This window comes from Scylla paramamosain, chromosome 31 (genome assembly GCF_035594125.1).
Source record: "Scylla paramamosain isolate STU-SP2022 chromosome 31, ASM3559412v1, whole genome shotgun sequence".
Lineage (NCBI taxonomy): Eukaryota > Metazoa > Arthropoda > Malacostraca > Decapoda > Portunidae > Scylla > Scylla paramamosain.
Genome location: NC_087181.1, coordinates 4,659,532 through 4,687,031, shown reverse-complemented (window position 1 = coordinate 4,687,031; position 27,500 = coordinate 4,659,532). Strand labels below are relative to the sequence as shown.

The following is a 27,500-nucleotide window of genomic DNA, read 5'->3' as shown; positions in this document are numbered from 1 at the left end:
TTACTACGGTGGCTACCTTCAAAAGTAAATTAGGTAAGTTTTATAAAGAAAATAGTTTCCGATCATTTTTTTTTCCCCTCTTGTAGCGATAGCAGTATTACGGTAGATCTCTTCTTTTTCCCATCTTTCCTATATAAATTTCCCCGATTGTTCCTCTCAGGAATCGGGGTGAACTTTTCGTTTTATTTCTTGCCGGGTAACGCTGGAGTGAGTGGTGGGTGGGGAGGAGCCTCTCCTGTTCTATCCTTGCCTCGTACTAAGTATATAGCTTATTGTAGATGTAGTATAGTGAACGAGTGACCTCGTCATAGGTCGCAAGGCCTGTCACTCGCCTTTCCTTTGTATTCCTATGTATTCCTCCTCCTCCTCCTCCTCCTTCTCCTCCTCCTCTATCGTTTACAGCCTCTCACCAAAGAAAAGCGCCTGTCATAAATACAAAGACACCAAAAATAACGATGACAAAGCAGAACATGATCGATTGCGGCGTCATTGTAAAAACTTATAAGAGACAGTAAGAAACACATTGAACTTCATATTGATAATTCATGTCAAACAAATCCCAAGGAATTCTTTAGATGCATTAGAAAGAAAAAAAGTATTAACCACTATAATTGGCCCTCTTGTCTTGAAAAATGGCAAACACACTGACAGTGAAATCCAAATGGCTGAGAATCTAAACGACTACTTTGCATCCATATTCGCTACAGAAAAGAATTCTGAATATCTACCTCACATTGAAGCCCTAAGTAACACCGCGTTTTTGAGCACGTGTACTTCAAAAGAAAAAGAAAGTTTAGATGCGATTAATGAAATTAAAATAAAGAAAACACCACGACCGGATAAAATTTCCCCACGAATATTGAAGGAGGATAAAAACGAGCTTACAAAGCCTCTATCCATATTATTGAAGAAATCATTAAACATTCGGCAAGTCCTAGACGAATGGAAACTAGGTAATGTTACACCTATCTTCTGAAAAGGCGACAAATCTCAGTCTCAAAACTAGCGTCCCATAATCCTCACATCTGTGTGTTCTAGTGGGGTTGAATTATCAATTACCCCTGGACACTGTTCATTAGTTTCTTACCTTTATGTAGTAGTTAAGGTCACTCATGGTGAGTTTCTCTGGTTTTCAGGTGAATGTCAAAAGTGAACGTTTAAAAATATGTATATTTAGATATATGTACAGAGTTCTGGGAGAAGGGTGTGGCGTGTACGGGACAAGGGATGTCCTCTACGTGGTGCAGCGTTACACCCTGGCAAGAGAGTGCCGGACCCGGCTGTAGGGACGCTTAGCGCCTTCAGAGAGTGCTGACAGTAGAAATATGGGCGGGTTGACCGCACTCATAGAACATGAATGTATTCATAGTTATAGCTGTCTAATTACATAAATAAGGCAAGGGACAAACTACTTATAGCTAAAAATTATGCACGGCGAAATACATTAGAGAGAGATTAACTTTGGAGAATACTTAGATAATATAATGTAGATGCTACCGATTATTTATCAGTGGCAGTGAAAGGACTGTGTGAAGTTCCATGGTGTGTGTGTGTGTGTGTGTGTGTGTGTCGTAGGGTGGCGTGATCATGTCCGCCCCACCCTTATCCACCGACACCCATTATCTACACTTATGCATACATGTGTACATACACTTGTATTGCTAACTAGGCGAAGCATTATATATACAGTACACATTATTATTAATTGTGTGACACCGTTACTTGTAGTGGATAAACTTGTGGAATCAATGGTACGGGATAGAACAGTAGAATTCCTGGAAAGTAACCGTATCATAAAGGACGCTCAACATGGATTTAGTAGTAAACGTTCATGTTTAACGAATTTACTGGACTTTTTTCACGACTTACATAATATGTGTGATAATACCAGGCCAGTAGATATGGTTTATTTTGATTTTCAAAAAGCATTTGATAAAGTTCCTCATAAGCGCCTCCTACATGAAGTAAAAGGTCACGGCATATCAGGTGACCTCGCTGCGAGGATAGAGGATTGGTTGACAGACCGCAAACAGCGAGTAGTGATTAACGTGTCGTGGTCCGAGATGTTGCAAGGAATTGGTTTATAAAAGCTACTGGAAAACTCGCAAACATTTTCATATTTTAATTAATAACTATTATTTACATTTCTAACAACTCAACCTTAAAATTATTTGTCTAATAGACCTATTGGTCTATAGACGATTAGTTTAAAGTATAGACCAAGTACAAACATAGTAGTATGACATTCTTATTGAAATATTTTAAAATGCATAGAAATAATAATAAAAAAAAAAACTAAAATTTTAAATTATGAGCCAGTGCTTGGAGATAATCTAAAACACCATAGTTTTGTTTCTCGTTAAACACGGTTAAGTTTCTTTGTTCATGTTCAATGTATTTCCTCTTTAGCTTAATTCTAGACTCTCCTCGAACGATGCTTTGTCTGTTCTTCCCCATTCTTTTGCTCCTTTTGCAGTTTGTTAATAAGTCTGAAAATTCTGACATGTGCAGACCCTACTAACACCTGTAACCGCCGATGCCATGCTTCTGCTTTATTTTGAGTCCTTGGTATACCAAGTTCTATCCTGTCGTGTACTGACCATAATGATGCTGGAAAAAAGAGGAGATCGGATTTCTTGACCTCGTAATATTCTCCGAATTTTTCCCCTAACATATGTTTCGTCGAAATAATTGATAACAGAAATGGCTTCATCTGGAATTGCGCCCTTGAGTTGTAGTTATCCATCCTCGATTTCACTGGCAGGTAAGAAGGCTAGTGCTGCCATCTGTCGGATCTTTAAAGAAAAAGTTTTCATCTGTGTCTTATAACGTTTTCAATCCAGATGAAGTTATTTTTCAATAGATACTTTGTCCCACATGAAAGAAGCAACACCTGTTAGCTGTTCCAGGAATTTCGCATTTAATTGCATTTACACCAGTTTCGAAGTCGGTGATTATCATCTCAGGAGAAAGGTAGATTTCGTTTTCTGCAGCATAATCAAGATGATCACGGAATAATTGGATATAGCATTCTGTGTTTTTTTCGTGACATTAGCACACACACCAGTGGCAACACGCGACTCCTCTCATGTGGTCCAGTGGGAGCGTGAATTGTGTACAGTTAATTGAAATCAGTAGGGACGGTCTTGAATGTTCCATCCATTATCCAAAATGGAGCATTTTCAAGTTTCTTCAAATCAAAACAGGTGGTAAATAACAGTATCTTGTCATCACCAATATTGGTTTCTTTTAATAAAAATTGATCACCAGTTAATGTGTTTCGTTACTCAGTTGGAACAGACAGATCATCCAAATTATTTGGCTCTACTGGTCTCTCTTTACGCACTCTGCTTACGAGTTTCTTGAGAGCTCCTTTATTCCCAGTATAATGTACGATAGAGGAATCCACTGAACTACATAACTCGTGAATTATTTGGCAAGGCTTATCTCTGGTTTCAGTAGCTCTTTGTTTGATTGTATTACAAACTTTCACTACAGCAACTCGACTGGCTTCAGCAGATCCACAAGTGTGCTCACTTTCTCGTCTTAGAATATGGCTATTATCTTCATAATGAATTACTGCAGTTCTTTTACATGTTCTGCTTTCACACCTCCAGTAAAATGTTTCTTTGCCACTTGTCTTTTGAACTCTCTTTGTGCGCAGTGTGAACAAATAGCCATTTACTGGAAGCTTTTCCTTTCCTCTTTCGGAAATGACAATTTTGCAGAGAGACGACTCCATGTTAAAGGGCTTAGGCGGATAGACTAGTGCTGTTGTACACGTAAACTTCGAATAACACTTCGTGAGCGAAGCAATGTAAAGCGGTTCGAAAAAGTTTAAACACTTGCCTTTAAAGCAAATTATTCCGGGACGTTCATGAAACAGTGAAATTAAAGTGTGTGAGTGAGTCTCGGGTGTGCGGAACAAAATATGAAGCTTCTGATCAAACGCCTCTCGGGGTGGTGAACTGAAGAACTCCCCACTCCCCCTCGGGGAAGATTAGCTTACGTAAGTAGCCCCACTGGAAACGGACTGGCCGCGAGGCCCACTCTGACACAGCTATCAAAGCTCACGTGCTTCATGTTAAAGACAGAAGTCTCGTGCCAAGTGCGATGCATAACACACACACACACACACACAAACACAGCTGTCTCTCGGAGTCTTATTAGCAGAAATCCATCGAGAGAGACCCGCAGCAGACCAAGTGGTGAATTACGAGCGTAGAGTAATTTATAGACGGCAGTCACTTTTAACTATGACGAGTCAACACACGCACAAACACACGCAGTCCTTTTGAAACTTTATGAGGCTTCGCTCAATGTGTCAGTTTTGATCATCATAATGTATTATAATGCTAAGCAATTACGGCTTACATCTATAGATAATATTAGCTATAAGAACTAGATATATATTTTTTTGAATAACATTATTTACATTACATATGAACACGATGAAATATTACCATAGGTTGCAAGTTACACAATTAAGACTCGAAAACAAATCACAGTGATTACACCTTTCCATTTTGTGTTTGTGTGTGTTTGTGTATTTACCTATTTGTATTTACCTATTTGTAGTGTCCCTGAAATGCATAGTAGACCAATTCGCATTGGACCAAGTTGTATTAGACCAATCTTCTCTTTAGACCAATCGTATTTTTGGGCGAGGTGGTTTTAGACCAAATCGCATTGGACCAATTGACATTGGACCAGTGGTCGTTACACCAATCCTACCTAACCCATATATATATATATATATATATATATATATATATATATATATATATATATATATATATATATATATATATATATATATATATATATATATATTATTAATATGTGAAATTAATCATTATTTGACTAACGACCTTCACCCATAGTTAATATTTGCCCGTCTCGACGTAGAATTTTCCACCTCGCGTGTGTACTCTCTCCTGCTCTCCCCTGCTGGCCTGCTTGAATATAAAGGATCTGTTGTAATGGAAGATCAGTGCAGTGTCCCTCCCGACCCGGTCACTTGTCTCTTGCGGTTCTGTCTCTAGATGCTGGTGTGGCCATTTCAGTGTCGCGATGCTCTGCTGGTGAGAGGAGGTTTGTCTTGCATTGTACTTCTCTTTATGAAACATGGAAACAGACGCATACGAGACTAGAGGCTTGGTGCTGTATGCTCTTCCTTTGTGTTCCTTTGTGAATTCAAATGTTGTGGTTGTCTTTAGGTGAAAAAAAAAATAAATAAATAAAAGAACTCCTTTTATTTCAAGTTATTTCCTCTTGTTCTAATGTAAACTACTAAGACTATTCATTTTAAGTTTGACGCTGTATCAGTGTCGGTAATCTAATTAAAAATATTGTTAACCTCATAAACACAGGCTGTATTTAACAAGAAACAACAGCAGGTGTGTGAAGGGTGAGGAATGTGGTAGCTAACCGATTGCCATCAACAACTCAAGCTACACTCAATAGTTTCATAGGAAGACCTGAAACTTAAGTGAACAAAACACTATAAAACCATTATAGTGGTGGTGGTGGTGGTGGTGAGGGTGTAAATCTAGAATGAGAGTGAGCGTCTTTGTGTTTCCTCCACCGGCACGAAGAAAGAGAACAGGGATTCCTAATTCTCCAGGAATTGCCTTTGCTTCCAGAAAGCAAGAAAAAACAAAGAAAAATTGTTATATGCTAGTTTTATCGCAAATTTTCATACTTGCGAGTATATTTCATTTATAATGAACGTACAAAGTACAACAGGAAATAAAAATAATGCCAGAAATTGAAGCATGTATTAAAAGATGCCAAATGTATAAAGACATTAATAGTTTTAAATACTGAAGGAAAGACGGTAATTGTCTTTCTTGCTACACATTTATATTTAACAAGTGAAGACAGACGTAGGTTGAAAACCAGCCCGGGAAGGAATGCTGGCGCGTGGCGCTCCTCAAGGCGTCTTGCCTCGCCGGCACAACAATACATAAAGGACTGAGATGTGAATTAACACTGAAAGAACACTGGCCGGTGATCTTGCTGCTCTTGTTGGTATTGCTGCTTTTACTTCCTTCCACAAAAACAGGAACAACAACAACAACAACAACAACAACTACTACTACTACTACTACTACTACTACTACTACTACTACTACTACTACTACTACTACTACTATTACTACTACTGCTACCACCACCACCACCACCACCACCAACACACCACCACCACCACCACCACCACTACTACTACTACTACTACTACTACTACTACTACTACAAGTACTACAATGACCACTGCCACTACCACCGTCACCATTCATCTTCCTGAAGAGGTCCCTGGAGGCCTCTCAATGCGTAGCCCTCAAAATGTGAGACCTTCAGCGTGGCCTTAATGACTCGGGGTGAGTGAGGCAGTAGTCTCACCTCATGTTCTTAATAGTGACACTGTATTGGAAGGAACAGAGAATCGCGAAGACCTGCATTGTCTGAAAGAACCTTCTTTGTGTCTGGTTGCCTTTCTTTCTGTGTATGTGTCTGTCTTGCCTTCTTTGTCTCTGTTTATAGTGTATGTGGCATCTCTCTCTCTCTCTCTCTCTCTCTCTCTCTCTCTCTCTCTCTCTCTCTCTCTCTCTCTCTCTCTCTCTCTCTCTCTCTCTCTCTCTCTCTCTCTCTCTCTCTCTCTCTCTCTCTCTCTCTCCCCCCCAAGTCAATCGTTTGATTCAGTGTCTGAATTAAATACTGTGTACTGTTTTGATATGGAGTATATAATTAAAAGAATTATTTAAAAAGATGCATGCTTCTCTCCGCGGAGACGCTGGCGGGGCGCCCCTCACATAGTATCTCGCCCTAGATGTCTATGTTATCTTTATGTTTGCACGAAGAGCATGACCTGCCTTCCTCGACCCCAAGACTTAGTGAGTGGAGGTCTGTGCTCAGTCCCGTGTAAACAAGGAGGCTAAGACGGTGTTGCCTGTGCCAGCATGCTCTTCTGTGCTGTGTGTGCATGTACTGTGAGGCTCAGCAAGTTCCGATGCTCGCGCCGTCTTGTTTTCTCTCCGTGGTCTCAGTGAAAAAGCTAAGGAGGTCAGGGCGACTTGCTGACCTGACCTGATGCCAAGAAAGATTTATTTATATCAGGGAGATTGAATAAAAGAGTAAACAGTGATGGAGGAATATTGTGCATTGGTTGGGAGCAGCATGTATTGTTGTCAAAAGGATGTGTATGATGCATTTCCTGTAATATTACGGTGTTAGTAAAGGGATTCGTGAGGGAATTTTACCTTACTGTGACGTTAGTGTTTTTTTTCTTTTATTTTTACTACTTGAAGATTGGCAAGGGATCGTACTGTCTTAAAACAATAAAGAAGTACAAGAACTACACACACACACACACACACACACACACACACACACACACACACACACACACACACACACACACACACACACACACACACACACACACACACACAGAACATAAGAATATAAGAACATGAGAAATAAGGGAAGCTGCAAGAAGCGACCAGGCTTACACGTGGCAGTCCCTGTATGAAATATACCTACCTATCTCCATCTATTATCCCCATCCATAAACTTGTCTAATCTTCTCTTAAAGCTCCCTAATGTCCTTGCACTAACAACATGATTACTGAGTCCGTTCCACTCGTCTATCACTCTATATGAGAACCAATTTTTTCCTATCTCCTTTTTAAACCTAAATTTTTCAAGCTTGAACCCGTTATTTCTTGTTCTACTCTGGTTGCTGATCCTAAGAATTTTGCTTACATCCCCCATGTTATAACCCTTATACCACTTAAAGACTTCTATCAGGTTCTCTCTTAACTTACGTCTCTCTAAAGAATGTAAATTTAACAGCTTCAATCTCGTCTCGTAAGGAATACTCCTCATCCCCTGTATCCTTTTAGTCATTCTCCTCTGTACTGATTCTAATAGACCTATATCTTTCCTGTAATGTGGGGACCAGAACTGCACAGCGTAGTCTAGATGAGGTCTGACCAGCACCAAGTATAACTTTAATATTACTTCCGGCCTTCTACTTTTAACACTCCTAAAAATGAATCCTAGTACCCTATTTGCCCTGTTTCTGGCTTCTATGCATTGTTTCCCTAGAGGGAGTTCAGAGATAACTATAACTCCTAAATCTTTCTCGTACCCTGTACCTACCAGAATTTGGTTGTCTAATGTGTACCTATTGTGTGGGGATCCTCTACCTACGCTAAGCACTTTGCATTTATTGATATTAAATTGCATTTGCCATCTATCCGTCCATTCATTCATTCTATCTAAATCTGCCTGCAAGGCGATGGCATCCGATTCTGACCTAATTAATTTACCTATCTTTGTGTCATCCGCAAATTTACTAACATCACTAGTAATTCCACTATCCAAGTCATTGATATTATATTAGAAATAACAATGGCCCTAATACTGGAATTAATTTATATTAACTACCCTTTAGTAAAGTAAGCTAGAGCAGTGTATGACTTCTGCCAAACCGACACGCCCTCGTGCTTGTGCTGGCGTGGGAAAACCATCGTGCAGTGTGGGAAAAACTGGCTGCGTTTTGATTGGAAAGAATGATGTGAGATTCTATTATTATTCCTATGCAAAAAAAAAAAGGAGGAGGAGGAGGAGGAGGAGGAGGAGGAGGAGGAGGAGGAGGGTAATAACAGCATTAGTAAAAACATCCACTTCAAACACCCCTTTGTCTGTGCCTTTGGACGCACAAATTACCTCAGAATGTTACGTCATAATGAATAAGACAAGTGAAGAAGCTTACTTTCTTTTCAATACCGTCTTTTCGGAAATGTTGATTTTTTTTTTATTTTGTGCAAAGTACAAAAAAAAAACGTACAATTTTTAGTAGAGTGAAAAAAATCTACAATTCACCCTAAGGAGGAAGAACAGAAAAATTACGAACTATACCCCCACCACCACCACCACTACTACTACTACTACTACTACTACTACTACTACTACTACTACTACTACTACCACCACTACCACCACACTTTACTCTCAACTTTTCCCATTTTCAAGAATTCCTCTCTTCTCTTTCCTCGCTCCACCATCCTTCATCCTCTCTCCCTTACGTTCCATCCTTCCTTTCGCCGACATAATGCTTGCAACAGACGCCCCTCCTCTTCCTCCCCCTCCTCCTCCAGTCCCATAGCATTAGCAGGGCCTTGTTTCCCCTTATAAGCAGGGATGCTTAGTGGAACATGTCGAAATAGCGTTGCCTAGCCGCCGCCGAGTATAGGAGTGTATTGAGGGTGCATTATCTCGGTACAGTGGCGGTGAGCGGGGAGATGGGTCGGTGAGTATGTTCAGGCGCAGATAGAGAAATGTGTTATTGGTCTGACGAATTGATTAATGAATAGGTATCTGGTTGAACAGGCAGATTTACAGATAGATGGCTGGATGGGTAAATGGTTAAATAGATCGACTTGCTGATAAATAGATTGATATATAGATGGACAGATGGATGGATAGATAGATTGATAAATACATGAATAAATGAATAGCTATATAAGTAGATATAAATATATATAGATGGGTAGATAGACAGTTCAGTAAATAGAAAGTAGATTAGATAAATAGACAGACAGACAGATAGACAGGGATAATAGTACATAGGTGGGATAATATGTTGATAAATCCCCGTTGATTGATAAGAAGGTGGAAGTATTAGATAGGGAGATATATACAGATAAAACATCGACGAATGGGTAGGTAAGTGAAGAAACACAGGATGGTTGAAGAGCAATATACATAAACAAATAAGAAGAAAGTGGAAAGTGGAAGTAGCATGCTTTAACTTGGAAAAAAAAAAAAACTGCGGTAATGAACAAGGAAAATATGAGGAAATAAAGCACTAAAGTGGGAAAATATGTAGCAGATTGAAAGGAAAAAAAAATGAAATTAAGTGCTAAAAATGGGTGATGCCTACTTAGAGAGAGAGAGAGAGAGAGAGAGAGAGAGAGAGAGAGAGAGAGAGAGAGAGAGAGAGAGAGAGAGAGAGAGAGAGAGAGAGAGAGAGGGAATGTGTCTTTCCTGTCACCTCAGATAAAAATCTATATATTTTTTACGACATTTCATTGGCGCTGAAGAACACAGACAATGAAAAAAGTAAATATGACGGTTCCTTCTTTCATATTTATTTCTTATGACATTTTATGAGACAAGACTGTACTTCGGTATTCTTATGTTATATTGTTATTTTGTCTTTTTATTTATTTATTTATTCTCTGCTTATTACTTATATCTAATACATATACTTTTCCTGTCCTTTGTTTTCTAACATTACTTTGTTATTTTATGCTGTTTCTTTATTGTATACATTGCTGCACGTGAGTATAAGAGTTTTTTTTTTTTTTTGTAAGAGGGAAAAAAAGTCATTTCGGATTTTATCTGTGGAAAGAAAACGTGTGTGGGATTTTTCTGAGGAACGTTATTCGTGTGTTGAGAGAGGAGAGTTTTTAAACTTCATTAAATGCTCTCTCTCTCTCTCTCTCTCTCTCTCTCTCTCTCTCTCTCTCTCTCTCTCTCTCTCTCTCTCTCTCTCTCTCTCTCTCTCTCTCTCTCTCTCTCGCTTTAGTTAACAGTGGAACCTTGCACAGTTTAAGTGGATGAGGAGAGAAAATAGAGATACAGATGGATGGATGGATAGATAGATAGGTAGATAGATAAAAGTTAGATAGGCAGATAAGTAGATGGATAGACAGATAGATAGAAGGTCATATTTGCCTTGATATCGCCGTGTAATAAGCCCCGAGGAATTCATTCTTCATAGAACGTTAATTGATTTATAGGCGGAAGGCGAAGCAAGGCAGCACATGTGAAAGGTAATGCAGGATAAGATAATGTGATATGACTGCCATTTAGCGTCCTTGTGTGTGAGGTCCACAAGGCCAGAGTGAAGGGGGAGGGCACATATCAACTTATTGTAACCTTCGTAACTCTACTGACTGGATTACATTCACGGGAGTTAGTCATTATTACATACGAGTACATACATGTTGCGACAGTAAGAAAAGTATGCCTGTGCCGGTTTTTTTTTTTTTTTCCTTTTCCCTCTCTTTATTAACATTGGTGTTCTATTGGGGTAAAAAACGATCATGCATTGGTGCGAGAGAGGATGAAATGGATTAATTTTAAAAAAATTACTGGTGTCTTCCTTCTGAGTTTCGCTTAAGTCTCTTTTTCTTTGCTTTTCTACGATTGTGTTTTCTTTTGCTTTTTGTTTTGTTGTTGTTTTATATTCTCTTGTACTGTTATTCCTATTTATTTATTTATTTTTTTATTTTTTTCATGCGACTTTTCCTTGCGTTATTTATATTAATTATTTGTCATTACTCTTGTTAATCTTTTGTTTTCTCTTTTAAATATCTCGCTTTCCTTTTCAGTGTTTTTCTTTAATTATATTTCACATTTATGTATTTCCCTTCATTCGTTTTCATTATTCACTATGTTATTACGTATTTCTTTCGGCTTGCATAATGAAATGACCTTTTTCCTCATTTTCTCTTCATTGCTCATCTTTTTAATTGATTCTTCCCATACACCTTTTTTTTTCTACCTCTTTATTTTTTCAACTGTCTCCACGTCTTCTTCCAAAGAGGACAACATTTTCTGTTTCGTTGCCAGCACTTTTGAAGGTAATTAATGTAAATACTCCACTACGTACAAGTACCAGGAAATCAGGGCCTGGTGTGGATTCTGAGGCAGCGGTGGTGATGGTGGTGGTAGTGATGGTGGTGGTGGTGGTGGTAGTAGTGTTAAGTTCGTTTTAAGAACTTACTTATCGTTCCACTCATTCCCTCCGTTTCTCGTCATCGTCCTCATCATTATCTTGACGGTCTCTCCCTCTCTCTCTCTCTCTCTCTCTCTCTCTCTCTCTCTCTCTCTCTCTCTCTCTCTCTCTCTCTCTCTCTCTCTCTCTCTCTCTCTCTCTCTCCAATAAGAATAAGAGTAAGCATAATGAGTATTAGTACTAATTGTTATTCCCAAGATGTTAATAGCAAGTATAATAATAATTATAATAAAAACAACAACAACAACAACAACAACAATAATAATAATAATAATTATCTTAATAATATTGAGAATAACAATAGTAATAATCTTAGTTCTAATAATCATTTTTAGATGGTAATGATAGCAACAACAACAACAACAATAATAATAATAATAATAATAATAATAATAATAATAATAATAATAATTAATTAAGCCATTCGTCTTGCAAGCTGCCATTTGCATAGCTCTGAAACATTGCTCCCAGTGTGTCGGCTGATGCCTTTGTTATCGCTGTGGTTGTTGGTGACGCTGTTGTTTTCATTACTATTATATCTTGCTACACAAAAAATAGATAGATAGATAGTAGTAGTAGTAGTAGAACCATCAGTCTCAGGTCAGGGTTCCTCAGTCTCAGGTCAGGGTTCCTAGTGAACGGACGTGTTTAGTGAGCAGTGACCTGACGCTAATATAGCTGGCTAGTGTAGACATGGCGCCTTGTGTTGCTGAGTCGACAGGTTGTGTTAGTTCTCCTGTTCTCGAGGCCTTCGTTGCGAAGGTCTCAGAGGTGGAGGCTGAGTTCCATCGAAGGATCTCGGAGGTGCAGGCTGAGTTTCGTGAGAGGATCTCAGACCTGCAGGCTGAGTTCTATGAGAGGATCTCAGCACCTGTGGGAGGGTCGTGCCCCACCGTCACCTTACCTAGTAAGGCGACGGAGGAGCAGTGGTCGGTTGTGTGCAGAGGAGCCAAGAGGGTGAAGGTGCTCAGGGCACCTTCCGTGGAGACGAAGAATCCCTTCAATGTGCTGGAGGAGGGGAAGGAGAAGGAGGTGGACAGGGCTGGAGGAGGCAAGAAGGAGGGGGCAGATGCAGTTACCCTGCCCCAAGGTAGAGTGCTTGTGTTTGGTGATAGTCAGGTTAGGCACTTAGATAGTGCGTTCTGTGCTAGGGATAGGAAGCGTAGGTCGAGGGTGTGTTTGCCGGGGGCCGGGATAGGGAAGGTAGCTGATAGGATAGACACGTGCTTGGAAAAAGATGGGACCAAGCCCATTGTTTTTCTCAGTGCGGGAGGGAATGACCTTGGTAAGGTCAGGAGTGAGGAGCTTATCAGGAGGTTTCGACAGGCTTTGGACAGGATTAGGGACAAGGGTGGGATCCCCGTGGTATGTGGTGTCTTGCCGAGGAGGGGAGTTGGTGCTGAGTGGCTGTCCAGGGCTATTACAGTGAATCGCAGGCTCGCGAATCATTGTAGGAGTAATGGATGGACGTTCATCGACAACTGGGACCTTTTCTATGGCAGGGACACCTTGTACGCCAGGGATGGAGTGCATTTGTCACGCCAGGGTGTTCGTGTTTTGGCCGAAACACTCGAGCGGGAGGTAACTGCACTCCAGCACTTTTTTCGTTAGTCGGGAGGGAAGAAGGGGTAGTGAGGAGAAGGCAAGGGGCAAATTATTTAAATCTAGAAAGGAAGCTAGCTTAGGGATGGTGAGAAATAGCTTAAGTGTTTACTACACAAATTGTAGAAGTATTCTGAATAAAATAGACTTGCTTAGAGGAATAGCGAGTGTAGAGAAATTTGATATCATTGCTTTAACTGGAACTTGGTTAGATATGTCAGGAAAAGTATTTAATCCAGAGGTTAAGATAGATGGGTATACAATGTTCTATAAAGATAGAGAAAACAGGAGAGGAGGAGGTGTCGCGTTATACGTTAGGGACACATTACAGTGCTGTATGAACAATAGAATTAAAACAGATAACAAAGCAGAGTCGATATGGGTAGATATTAAGGAAGGATCACAGTCAGTAGTACTAGGGGTAGTTTACAGACCACCGACCAGTACAGAGGAAATTAACACCTCACTGTGGCAGGAATTAAATAGAGCAGGCAGGTACAGTCAGGTATGTGTGGTAGGGGATTTTAATTTTAGGAATATCGACTGGAGTCTGATTGTGGGTAACAAGGAAGCAGAGGAATTCCTTAAGGTAATTCAGGATAATTTTTTAAAACAGGTAGTCGTAGAACCCACAAGGGGGAATAATATTCTAGATTTAATTCTTACTAACAGGGAGGAAGCAGTCACGCAGGTAGAGGTTGGAGGACAGCTAGGTAACAGTGACCATAGGGAAATTAGGTACAATCTAGAATGGGAAGAAACTGTTAGAAATAAAAACACTAGTAAAATACCTGACTTTAGGAGAGCAGATTTTGAAGAATTAAAAAGGTACCTCCAAGGAGTGGACTGGCAAGGGATGCAGGGTGAGGTCAGGTCAGGGACGGAGTTCAGAGAGATAAGGCAGGATGAGGGAGGTGAGGTGAGGCTCCAGAAGGGAGGAGGAAAGAGGAAGGGGGGAGATAGGCGTGAGTATGTTGGAATGTCAGGTCATGCTGAAATGAGAGAGGTAAGGTCGAGGCGAGTTGATGAGGGAGGGGAGAGGATGGTAGGGAACGAGATGAGGGGTTTAGGTGAAGTAAATGTAGATGAATTGTATAAATATTTCGTAGATAAAGTTCATACAGGTCAATTAGCAAATATCCCGTATAAAACAATAAGATCACAAAAAAATGACCCTAAATGGATGACTGCTAGGTTAAAGCATTATATAGGGCGTAAGAGAAGTATATATAAGAGATTAAGGGCAGGTGAGGAAGTTTTAAGGACACAGTATAATGAATTAGTTAGAACAGTCAGGAAGTTAACGAGGAAAGCTAAGGACAATTATGAATTAAAGGTAGCCAGCCAGGCGAAGACGGACCCCAAGGGATTTTATCACGTATACAGGACGAAAAATAAGGATACTGTAGGTCCATTAAAGGCAGCAGATGGGGAGCTGGTTAGTTCTGGGGAGGAGATTAGTAAACTTCTGAATGATTATTTTTTAACTGTCTTCACTCAGGAAAACATGCAGGATATGCCAGATAGTGAACAGGTGTTTAGAGCAGATGAGTATGAGAAGCTGACGGATATTTCCATAACTAGGGAGATAGTGGAGCAGGAGATAGATAGGCTAAAAAAGTTCAAGTCACCAGGACCTGATGAAATATATCCCAGAGTACTGAAGGAATGTAAAAAGATTATTAGTGAGCCGTTAGTTTCTGTCTTTAGGAAATCACTGGAGTCGGGTGAGGTACCAGAAATGTGGAGGCAGGCTAATGTAGTACCCATCTTTAAGAAAGGGGATAAAACTTTAGCGTCTAATTATAGACCTGTCAGCTTAACTTCAGTTGTAGGTAAAATGTTAGAGTCAATAATAGCCAGGATCATTAGGGAACATTTAGACAAACATAACTTGATAAATCAGTCACAGCATGGCTTCACGAAGGGGAAGTCTTGCCTGACAAACTTGTTAAGTTTTTACAGTAAGGTTTACGAGGCAGTAGATAATGGTGATAGTTATGATATCTTATATCTGGACTTTAGTAAAGCATTCGACAAGGTGCCCCATCAAAGGCTCCTGAGAAAGGTTAGGGCGCACGGGATAGATGGGAAGATGTTAGGTTGGATAGGGTCATGGCTTGGTAACAGGCGACAGAGAGTGCTAATAAATGGCTCGAAATCCGAGTGGGGTCATGTCATTAGTGGGGTGCCACAGGGATCAGTATTAGGGCCATTATTATTTCTAATATATATCAATGACTTGGATAGTGGAATTAGTAGCGATGTTAGTAAATTTGCGGATGACACAAAGATAGGTAGATTAATTAGGTCAGAAGCGGATGCCATCGCCTTGCAGACAGACTTAGATAGAATGAATGAATGGACGGATAGATGGCAAATGCAATTTAATATCAATAAATGCAAAGTGCTTAGCGTAGGTAGAGGAAACCCACACAATAGGTACACATTAAACACCCAAACTCTGGTAGGTACAGGGTACGAGAAAGATTTAGGAGTTATAGTTAGCTCTGAACTCCGTCTAGGGAAACAATGCATAGAAGCCAGAAACAAGGCAAATAGGGTACTAGGATTCATTTTTAGGAGTGTTAAAAGTAGAAGGCCGGAAGTAATATTAAAGTTATACTTGGCGCTGGTCAGACCTCATCTAGACTACGCTGTGCAGTTCTGGTCCCCACATTACAGGAAAGATATAGGTCTATTAGAATCAGTACAGAGGAGAATGACTAAAAGGATACAGGGGATGAGGAGTATTCCTTACGAAGCGAGGTTGAAGCGGTTAAATTTACATTCTCTAGAGAGACGTAGGTTAAGAGGGGACCTGATAGAAGTCTTTAAGTGGTATAAGGGTTATAACAAGGGAGATGTAAGCAAAATTCTTAGGATCAGCAACCAGGGTAGAACAAGAAATAACGGGTTCAAGCTTGAAAAATTTAGGTTTAGGAAGGAGATAGGAAAAAATTGGTTCTCGAATAGAGTGGTAGATGAGTGGAACGGACTCAGTAATCATGTAGTTAGTGCTAGGACACTAGAGAGCTTTAAGAGAAGATTAGACAAGTTTATGGATGGGGATAACAGATGGAAATAGGTAGGAGTGTTTCATACAGGGACTGCCACGTGTAAGCCTGGTCGCTTCTTGCAGCTTCCCTTATTTCTTATGTTCTTATGTTCTTATGTTGTTCATCACCTTTTTCTTGTTCTTGTTCTTTTTTACTACTACTACTACTACTACTACTAATAATAATAATAATAATAATAATAATAATAATAATAATGATAATAATAATAATAATAATAATAATAATAATAATAATTCTGCTGCTTCTGCTTGAGCTATTGAAGTTGAATACTCTAATTTATACTTTATATTATATTTTATTAATTAGTATGTAGTATGGAGGATTTTCACTAAGCGAATCGCGTATCGGACCAGCTAAAAAGCATGTGAAAACCTTGAAAGGCCTAACTTTATTTTATACGAGTACTCGAAGCATAATGTGTGTGTGTGTGTGTGTGTGTGTGTGTGTGTGTGTGTGTGTGTGTATATACATATATATATATATACTCGTATATATATATATATATATATATATATATATATATATATATATATATATATATATATATATATATATATATATATATATATATATATATATATATATATATATATATATATATATATATATATATATATATATATATATATATATATATATATATATATATATATATATATATATATATATATATATATATATATATATATATATATATATATATATATATATATATATATATATATATATATGGAAAGAATTGTCCTCAAACGCAGTCAGCTCGAATACGATAGCAACATTTAAAAATCGCCTTGATAAATATCTGATGTCAAATCCCCGATTGTCACTGTTCACCTCCTCATAAAAATCTTACCGCGGATATTTAGTCTTTCGGTGCGATTACATCTGTCATCTGGTGAGAGTATATTTCACTGAGGAAGAAAAACAACTAATTCACAACAAAGAAAATTAATCACATTAAAGAGACCTTGGTGATGGCCAGGTTCCTCGGCGACTTACTGCTGACACCGCCACAATAATGGTATAAGGAATCGAGTCCTTGCTGGGCAACTAACCCATCACTATAGTCATCTAGTAAACATGTATCCCACGCAGGCATGTTTAAGGAAGAGGAAACGCCTCATCAGATATCACTAATAAAAATAGGACCGTATGAAGACTAGATGTGATAGAAGTAGACATCATCTCTTTCTTACTTTCCTCTCAAATTACATGTTTTTTTTTTTCTATACAAATGTTATAATTTCCCTTTTCCTCCCAAGTTCTGCAGGAGGGATGGGGAAGAGAGTTCTTCTGTGGTATCCTGTCTCTCCCACTAATAGCGTAGAATTGTTAACCAAACAACCAAGTAAGAACCACAGGGTCTGTTGCTGTTTCGTCTTCTTTGTATATTCCTTTGTATATTCCTCCACCACCACCACCACCACCACCTACACCTCCTAGTCTTGCCCTTGCTCTTGCTCTTTCTCTTTCTCTTTCTCTTTCTCTTTCTCTTTCTCCTTCTCCTCCTCGTCCTCCTTCCATCCTCCTGTGTGTGACGTAGGGTGGCGTGATCATGTCCGCCCAACCTTTATCCACCAACACCCATTATCTACACTACATTATGCAATACATTATCTACATTATGTATGTGTACATACATGTACATGTACATGTATTGGTAACTAGGCGAAGCATTATAAATACAATACACATTATTATTAATTGTGTGACACCGTTACTTGTAGTGGATAAACTTGTGGAATCAATGGTACGGGATAGAACAGTAGAATTCCTGGAAAGTAACCGTATCATAAAGGACGCTCAACATGGATTTAGTAGTAAACGTTCATGTTTAACGAATTTACTGGACTTTTTTCACGACTTACATAATATGTGTGATAATACCAGGCCAGTAGATATAGTTTATTTTGATTTTCAAAAAGCATTTGATAAAGTTCCTCATAAGCGCCTCCTACATGAAGTAAAAGCTCACGGCATATCAGGTGACCTCGCTGCGAGGATAGAGGATTGGTTGACAGACCGCAAACAGCGAGTAGTGATTAACGTGTCGTGGTCCGAGATGTTGCGAGGAATTGGTTTATAAAGGCTACTGGAAAACTCACAAACATATTCATATTTTGATTAATAACTACTATTTACATTTCTTACAACTCAAAATTTCTCACTCGCATTCATCTTCAAATCATTCAAAGTTATTAAGTGTTACCTTGTATTTCTTCAACATATTCACTGATCAGCGCAGTCATCGTGCAAAACACAGACAATATGAAATGCTCAAACACAACAAATATTCAGTCGGCGCCATTAATGTTCAGTTAGAAAAACACACATGATATCAGCAACACATCACTTACTATAAACATTCCATGACTGAGTAAATCTTCGTACATCATACACACCTGTCATGACAAACATAAAACATCAGTTAAACATCCTGCTCCTCCTTTAATAAGATCATTGATTTATAGACTGCATTAATACGCTTTCAAACTGCACTTACTTTCAAGTTATTCCGTCCATCTCGACCCCTCTCTGGTCAGGCCCTGTGGAACCTCTGGGTCTGTGTCTGCTACTCTCCGCAACTCTCCGCTACTGAATTATTCCACTGTTTCACGCTATAATATACAGTCGTTTGGGACTGCCTGTTTCCCTCAAAAAACTATCGTAATTTTCATAACATTTTACGTATCTACTATTCACATTGCTCATCTATGCATGTGATCCGCCCACAGGCGTGGTGCTTGATACAGAAGCCAGTCAGAGGGTAGGGGCAGTTTGGAGGCGGAGCGTTAAGTGGGCGTAGGCTGACTTGTCCTTCTTGGTGCCTCACGCCTCCTGGCCTACTTTCCCTTTCAAATCCTTTCTCTGCCTTGCCCCTGCTATCATTACCGTTAATCCCTCCTTGACCCAGGCTGCCTTCCCAGGTTGTATGGCCGTCTTCCTGTTGTGGAGTGCTTGGGTCCTGTGTCCTTGTTTGTGTTTCCTCGGTTTCCTCGATATCAAGTGACAATTATCTTCCCTTTCCCGTGTAGTATGATCGTTTGTTATTCTCCATACTTCATTCATCTTCTCCATTTCTTCTTTCTTTTTACTTATTCTACCTTTTTTTTCTTTCCTCTTCCTTATTGTTTTGTTTTGTTTTTTCGTTTTTTCTTCTTTTTTGACAGTACAATATATATTGTAGAGCGGGGTCACCAGAAACTCTAATTCTTCAAATTGGGTTAATGTAAGCAGTGGCGTTCCTCAATGTTCAATCTTAGGGCAGATCCTCTTCATAATATATATGAATGACATAGACGAAGGAATCAGAAGTAAACTGTCAAAATTCACAGACACTAAAATTGCTAACAAGACTGACACCAAACCAGCGTCAAATTTTGCAAAATGATGCATACACTCTCATTGAATGGTGTGAAACGTGGCTTATAACTTTAATTTTGATAAATGCCACGTATCAAATATTGGAAATAGCAATCCGCAGGAAAATTATAAAAAGTAATCCCCCATCAAAAGTTTGGATCCTGACAAAAATCTGGGAGCTTTAATGACAACAGGTCTTAAACCAAGCAAACAATGCAACGAAGTCATTGAAATTGCCAATAAATTAATAGTTTTCACCTTCCAATCTGAAAAAAAAAAAAATCTCACCTTGTACAACTCACTTGTACGTCCTCATCTTGAATACAATGTACAGTTTTTGTCATCCTGTTATAAAAGGAATATTGAGAGATTATAAAAACAAAAACAATACGAAATAGAGTAACGAAAATTACTCGAAGGCTTCGCAATAAACCCTACAAGGAACGCCTTAAAGAACGAGATCTATTCTCCCTCTCCAAACGCAGGCTAAGAGGGGATCTGATATTGCTTTACTAAACTTTTAAGGCTTTCACAAATATCAGACCGGAATTCTTCCTAAGATTCAACATTTCTAATATTACAAGAAACAATAGGAAATAATAGGTAAGCGATTTCAAACAAATGAAGCCAAACATTTTATTTCAATCGTGTCATAAATATGTTGAATTGTGTTCCATCAAGCGTCGTTAACTCAGGTACTGTTCACTCATTGAAAACCTGTCTTGACAAGTATGTAGACACTAATTCCCGGTTGTCATTGTTCATGTCTGAATAACGAACACGTTCACTCCGTACTGTCCGTGCTGGCATGTAGATTGTATGTGGTCGAAGTAGTCCTCCTGTCTTTCTTAGTTTCCTCTCACACTCCATGTTGTTTTTTTCTGTACAACATGGTACCATTTCCTTTTTCAGGTGAGCCTTGCCTGGAGGGATAGGGGGTGGGGGATGGAAGGACCCTTCTTCTGTGCTATCCTTTCTCTACCACTAATAGAGTAGAATAGTTACCCAAACAGACTTACAAGGACCTCTTGGTCTGTTACTGTTTGGACTTCTTTTGTATTCGTTTGGTTCCTCTTTCTGTGTTATCCTGTTTGTCTCTTCCACTAGTTAGCGTAGAGTAGTTACCCAAACAGCCCAGTACAGACCTCAGGAACTTTTGCTGTTTGGACTTTGTTTTTATTATCCCCCTCCTCTTCCTCCTCCTCCTCCTCCTCCTCCTCCTCCTCCTCCTTCTCCTCCTCCTCCTCCTCCTCCTCCTCCTCCTCCTCCTCCTCCTCCTCCTCCTCCTCCTCCTCCTCCTCCTCCTCCTCTTCAAGATTATACCCAAACTTTTTAAATCCCACGAGGCCAAACATTTCTTCTTTAATCGTATAGTAAATATATGGAATAAACTTCCTGCCGAAATTTAAACAGCAATACTATTGAATCATTCAAAAATAAAAGAGACAAATATTTAAAAGCAAATCCCCATCAAGCTGATTGACTGATGCCTCTCTTGAAAGCGCCAGGCACAGTATAGAGAACCCAGCAAGCCCACTTTTGTTACAATTTTTTTTTTTCAATTTTCCGCGCATGACGTCACGTTGTCGGAGATCAGGACTGCCAGATTCGCCTTTTTTAGGCCAAAACATAATTTTTGGCTTTTTTCATGCATTTGGTCTAAGGATATCTGGTTTGCCATGAATTACATTATTATTATTATTATTATTTAGATATGGTGCTTATATATGCTCCATTTGGCCATAACAAGTTTATTTAATATGGTAAGTTTGTTCACCGCCACCTAAGACAAAACTTTTTTTTCAAGTTGTCAAGTGCGCGTATGTTTTCCTTTATTTTCCTTCTGTTACCATGGTTATCCTTGCAGTTTTTCCCATTTTCTCTTATTGCTATTGAATAACAATAAGGGAAAATTGGACAAATCAACTGGGTGATGATGCTGATGACGCGCGAGTCCACGGCTGAACTCTGGCGTGTTTTTTTTTTTTTTTTTTTTTTTTTAGCGGCTGATGTAATTTAAGGCTTCCTATCAACAGCTACCTGTGTTCATGAACAAGCCAGGAGTACGTTGATAGGGTGCTGTCTATGGTAGTACCGTATATTTTGTTATGATGAGTCATTGGTAAACTCGTTTTCCATCCCCCAAAAGCGATCGTTCTGGTTGTTTATATTTATGTCGAGTGGGAAAGAAAAATGTCTAGAGCAGTGTGATTGAACTGTAGGCCCGCGCGCCAGTTGATTTAGTGTGGCCCGCGTGCACTCATTGATTAATTTTATATGAGGAAAAAAATACTTAAATGATATTCAGCAAAGGTCAAGTGTGTGGAATAATAACGATTAGCTTGTTATGACATTGCTGCTACAATAACATAATGCCTGCAGAGCGAAAGTCCTTCCCCATGGTTATGAAGTAGGGACGTAGGTATATGGTACACGTCATGAACACGGCCACTTCTTTGTGCCAAGAACGTTTTCATAATGTGTTGTTAATATTTTTGCATTCACTCCTGAACCCACCAATCTCAGTTAGTGTACATTGCATTGGGGTCAGGTTTCAGATGAGGCGTCGGGAGCTGTATGGCCTTAGGCCTAGTTGCCTAGCACATACCGTTACAAGTAACTCTCTTCCACTGTCGGTATTCTCACACTGGAATTGAATTCTCTGAATTCGTTTCCGTTTTTTGGCCCAGGCGAAGGACTGACGAAGTACGTGGCACTTGTATACACAGATCGCCACTCCAGTAGTCCGCTATAGCCCAGTGCTCAGTACACATCGTGTAATATTTGGTAAATTCTGAAGTGGAATAATATAAACTTTGGGTTTTTTTACTGCATGTTTTTGGGTCTTTTTGTAGTGCGTTTGGCCGTTTTGTCTGATTTTTTTTGTTAGCTTTGGCCTTTTTCTGCTTCAGTAATCTGGGAACCCTGAGTGTACTGCCTTCAGTTCCACCCACCACTCACTCTGCCTTAGGGCTTCATTTTAAGTTTAAGGTACATCGCATCTCTAAAGTCCATGTGCGCAGCGCTTCTTATAAAGCACTATGCAAAATGTGCTTTATTAAAATGAATTTTTCGATGTTTATTCATCAGTTTAGTTTGTCATCCATAATCAGTATTATCATTATTAGTAACATTTATAATTCCTGTGTGCACCGTTACCTAGTGAACATAAAAGAAGAAAAACACAAACCTCAACACACTTAAGAAGAAAGTATCCTACACAACACAAATAAGTAAATCTACATAAATGTTAACTTGAGCGAAAATCAAGTTGTATGGTAATAAATAAATTCTACAAAACAAATAGATTCAGTACATAAGTAACATAAAAAAAACACTAGAAAATATAGATGTAAATGCCAATGACACCGTGCAGAGCATAAAGAATAAAAAACAAGGTCTCCATCGTTACAAATACTGAACTATTAAAACTTACAGCTTACAAGATACGACGCGGAAATAAAAGGACACAAACCAGCTACACTACAGTGATGGTGCTGATGACGATGATGACGGTAATAATAATAATTTTAATGATAATAATAATAGTAATAATAATAATTAATAATATATAATAATAATAATAATAATAATGATAACAACAACAACAACAACAACAACAACAACAACAACAGTACCACTTCACTACGTTTCGCCTCACGCGGGGAGCACGGGTGGGAGGGGCACAGGTCTTTCTTCTTTTTCATGCAGTATTCTTTTTTATACCTATGAAGCATAACCACACTTCCAGCCTCCGCTGGTCCCCCCTACCCTCTCTCTCTTAATCCTTCCCGACGCCGCCCTTCCTCCCAGTCGGAAGCTTTCATCCTGCTGATAGGTAGTAAAGCCTGTGTGAAGAAGTGAGTGCTTCACCAACTTTTTTCAGTGACATAATTTGATTGATGTCTATGTTGAGAGTGGACGTGAATTACGAATAAAGCAATCCGTGGTTCTCTGGGCTGAGTCATTCTCGTGCTGCAGGATGGACAGGTGTAATGGTGTGTTGTTGTTATTGTTGTTGTTGGTGGTGGTGGTGCAGCACAGGGGAGGGTTCCAGAAGGCTGCTCCATAACCAAGGAATTCCTGCCTCTGTAAAGTTCTCTGATCTTACCTACTGCTATTTGTACTCCACGACATACTCGTACTCCCACAAGTCAACAGTTATCTAATTATCACTGTGGGATGAACGTTCACATTAGAATGAGCAGCAGTTTTTCTTATTGAACTTTTGGTGCTGCATGAACACAGGAAGGGAAATGATGTGTTCAAATATATCTTGTTTACCGTTGGGGTTTCATGGCGTAGTGACAGTCTTGGGAACCCAGTGTGTGTGGGATGCCAGCGGTCATATCCCATACAAAATACAATAAATAAATAACGTCATGAAAATAATTGACATCGTAATTCTTTAATACATACTGGCGTGAACATAAGGTGGTTAAATAGAGCAACTTTACAAAAAAGATGGGGAAGATGGGGAAATAGACCAACTTTAAAAAAAAGAAAAAGGGCCCTCGTGGCCCAGTGGGTAGAGTGATGCACTTGGAGTTTGGCGTGAGGGAAGTGAGGGGCGCGTAGGTTCGAACCCCCCTCTCGGAACTCACAAAAACCTTGAAAGAGCATCCCTCCATCACCATGTGTGATGGAACTGCCCACGGGGAGGAGGGGAGGTGAGTGCGCAGCACCTCCCTACCCCTCCCCAGGGGAGGAAGGCACCGCCTTACCGGCCCCCGGGAGAGCAAGGGAGGTGAGTGCACAGCGCTTCCCTTCTCTCCCCTACCTAACCCTGGCAAGTCTACGGACTACCAGGCAAAAAAAAAAAAAAAAAAAAGATAAAAAAAACAAAAGAAAAAAATAAATAAAGGTAAGTGCATAGCACTTCTCTTCTCTTCACCTAACAGGAAAAAAATATAAAAAATATAAAGGTGAGTGCATAGCACTTCCCTTGTCTCCGGCAAAAGATAGAAAAAAATAATAAATAAAGAATCAAGGTGAGTGCATAGCACTTCCCTTGTCTCCTAACCAACCACGCAAAAAAAAAGTAAATAAATAAAAATAAATAAATAAATAAAAATAAATAAAAACCTCCTTACCACCTCGGACCTCGGGAGAGCAAGGGAGGTGAGTGCACAGCACTTCCCTTCTCTCCCCAAGTCTACGGACTGTCAGACTAAAAAAAATAAAATATATATAGGTATAAAAAAAGATAATAATAAAATAAGTAAAAAAAAATAAGTAAATAAAACAAAAACAATAAAACTCCTAGTCGCACTTCAATAAAACTGACTGAGTCTGGCAATCAACAATAAATAATAAAAATAAAACAATACCAACTGACTGACCCTGACAACCCCAAAGACCACCACCCCACCTGGGAAGCACGGGAGGTGAGTGTGCAGCACCTCCCTACCCTTCCCAGTCTCCCAGTTTGACTTTGACCACCAATCTGACTCATCCTACCAACTCCAAAGAGCAACTCCAACTGTACAGACCACCACCACCACCACCCTTCTGATCTCGGCAAGGTGAGTGCGTAGCACTTCCCTGGACTGACCCTGACTGACTGACCCTGGCAACTCCAAAAACAACCAACCTGACTGACTTACAGATATGTAATCACCTAACTGACTGGCCCTGGGGAGCATGGGAGGTGAGTGTGCAGCACCTCCCTACACTTCCCAGTCTCCCAGTTTGACCTGACTCATCCTGGCAACTTCAAAGAACAACTCCAAATGTACAGACCAACAGTACCTCCTACTCTGTGTCCCACTCTGACCCTGATCCATACATCCCTACATCCTACCCTGTCCTGGCTAGGTGAGTGCGTAGCACTTCCCTACCACCTGCCTTACTGACCCTGGCAACCATAAAAACAACCAACCTGACTGACCTACAAATCTTACTGTAATCTGGCAACAGACCACCAAACTGACGGACTCTGGGGAGCATGGGAGGTGAGTGTGCAGCACCTCCCTACCCTTCCCAGTCTCCCAGTTTGACTTCCACCACCAATGTGACTCATCCTACCAACTCCAAATGTACAGACCACCTCAAGGTGAGTGCGTAGCACTTCCCTTGACTGAGTGGGCCTGACTGACTGACTGACCCCGGCAACTCCAAAAACAACCAATCTGACAAATGTTACAAATGTAACCTGGGGAGCATGGGAGGTGAGTGTGCAGCACCTCCCTACCCATCCCTACCCTTCCCAAAATAAATGAAAAATAAATAAATAAAAACAAAAAAAAAATAAAGTAAAAATAATAAAACTCCTACTTCCCCCTCAATAAAATGACTGAGTCTGGCAATCAACAATAAATAATAAAAATAAAACAATACCAACCTGACTGACCCTGACAACTCCAAAGACCACCACCCCACCTGGGAAGCACGGGAGGTGAGTGTGCAGCACCTCCCTACTCTCCCCAGCCTTCTAGTTTGACTTTGACCACCAAGCTGACTCATCCTAGCAACTTAACTGTACCGACCACCACCAGTACTCCCCAACCTGGCAACTGATCCTGGCAAGGTGAGTGCGTAGCACTTCCCGTGACTCCTCCTGGCAGCTCCAAAGACCCACCATCCTGACCGCCCCTGGGAAGCACGGGAGGTGAATGTGCAGGACCTCCCTACACTTCCCAGTCTCCCAGTTTGACTTTGACCACCAATGTGACTCATCCTACCAACTCCAAATGTACACACCACCACCACCGCCCCTCTGATCTTGGCAAGGTGAGTGCGTAGCACTACCCTTGACTGACTGGGCCTGACTGACTGACCCCGGCAACTCCAAAAACAACCAACCTGACTGATGTTACAAATGTAACCTGGGGAGCATGGGAGGTGAGTGTGCAGCACATCCCTACCCTTCCCAGTCTTCCACCAACCTGACTTGAATTATGACTGGGGAGCAAGGGAGGTGAGTGTGCAGTACTCCTACTATCCCCACTCTGAATACCCTATCACCAACCAATTCAGACCACCAAACTGTCTTAGAAGAACAAGAACAGGAAGCAACGCCATCAGAGGAAGAAGAAGCAGCAGCAGCAGCATTACCGCCATCAGAGGAAGAAAACAAGAAAAAGAAGCAAAGAAAAAGAATTACCACCACTGTTATCGGAGGAAGAAACAGCAGCGTCACCGCCATCAGAGGAAGAAACATATATATGTAAACTACGACTGGTCAAACTTTCTGTGGCACCAGGCTAAGTTCGACCTGTGATGGGCTGTGTTTAGAGAGGGAAAAAAAGTTCCAGGGGTTCATGAAAGGAAAGTACACTAACAGGGGACTGACTGTGAAAGTGCCAGGCAAGGCTGCTGCTTCAGACATCCACACTTCAACTTCAACTATGCATGCGAGAATGTTGCTGTATTCTTCCTCCTATTCCTCCTTTTTTTTATCTTCCGCAGAAGACTGTCTTATTACTCCGTCCAAAGGCGGCAGTTCTTGTATAAGACTTGCAAACCTGTGTCCACTCATCCCAACTATCCAGAAATATATCTAATCTTCTAAAAGGTCTGGCATCACGTGTTCAAGAGATTTATGTCTATTTTATTTTTTTTTTATTTATGGAGGTGGTGGTGGTGGTGAAGGTGTAAATCTAGAATGAGAGTGAGCGTCTTTGTGTTTCCTCCACCGG

General features: G+C 40.1%; 2 long non-coding RNA genes across 2 annotated transcripts in view; both read left to right on the top strand.

The window, feature by feature from the left end:
• LOC135116401 (uncharacterized) overlaps window positions 1–27,500 on the top strand; it is a 118,725-nt gene that overhangs the window by 53,330 nt on the left and 37,895 nt on the right. The gene's annotated exons all lie outside the window — the stretch shown is intronic.
• On the top strand, window positions 24,676–27,256 carry LOC135116405 (uncharacterized). The gene is made up of 2 exons (XR_010276298.1): window positions 24,676–25,915; window positions 26,593–27,256. It is a non-coding gene; the product is annotated as an uncharacterized LOC135116405 (long non-coding RNA).